Source organism: Orycteropus afer, unplaced genomic scaffold (genome assembly GCF_000298275.1).
Source record: "Orycteropus afer afer isolate SDZICR_OR568_19922 unplaced genomic scaffold, OryAfe1.0 scaffold00169, whole genome shotgun sequence".
Taxonomy (NCBI): Eukaryota; Metazoa; Chordata; class Mammalia; order Tubulidentata; family Orycteropodidae; genus Orycteropus; species Orycteropus afer.
Window position 1 is genome coordinate 4103002 of NW_006921756.1, and position 1142 is coordinate 4104143.

Here is a 1142-nt window from a genome sequence, read left to right on the forward strand (position 1 = left end):
AACCAACAAAGAAAATTTCCTTCCATATAGAAAGCTTTCCTTGACTTTTTACAATAACAGACTAATACAATATTTGTCCTTCTGTGATTGACTTATTTCGTTCAGCATAATGGCCTCCAAGTTCATCCACATTATGCAGTGTTTTGCACTTTCCATGTTATTCTTTTCTTTTACATTTTAATGCATTTTATTGAAATATAATTTGTGTACAGTGAAATACACAAAACTAAAGTGACATGGATCAATGCATTTTTTTTGCAGTGTTACCTCCCCTCCCCCCCCCACCAACCAACAAAGAAAGTTTCCCTCCTTTCCTTCACCCTCCACAGCAACAAACTAATACTATATTTGTCCTTCTGTGATTGAATTATTTCACTCAGCATCATGTCCTCCAAGTTCATCAATATTATGCAGTGTTTTGCAGACTCTATATCACTCTTTAGTGCTGCATAGCATTCCATTGTGTGTACACACCAAGTTTGGTCATCCACTCTTCCGCTGATGGGTACATAGTTTGTTTCCATCTTTTTGCTATTGTAAATAGTGCTGTGACGAATAGGGTGTGCATATATCTGTTCCTGTTCTGGCTCTCACCTCTCTAGGATTGCTGGGTCAAATGGTATCTCCAATTTCAGCTTTGTAAGGAATCACCATACTGCTTTCCACAGTGGTTGTATCACTTCACCGTCCCACCAGCAGGATATGAGAGTCTCAATTTCTCCACATCCTGCCATCATTTGTTATTTTCTGTCTCGTTGAACCTTACCATCAGTGCTGGGGTGAGATGGCATCTTATTGTTGTTTTGATTTGCATCTCTCTGATGGCCAATGTTCATGAGCATCTCTTCACGTATTAGCTGGCCACCAGAATATCCTCCTTGGTAAAGTGTCTATTCAGGTCCTCTGCCCATTTTTCAGTCAGATTGTTAATTTCTTTGCTGTTGTGGCATTGGATTTTCTATCAATCTTAGAGATAAGTCCCTTGTAATTATCGGCAAATATGAATTTGTTGCTGTCATTTTTGTTATGTGCTTTTTCGTGGTGTTGATTTCTTTGTTCCATATAATTTTATATGTTGAGCTTGTTTTGTTTATGAATTGTGTTATCACTTCCTTTGTTGCTATTGTTTTACTATTTGCTAA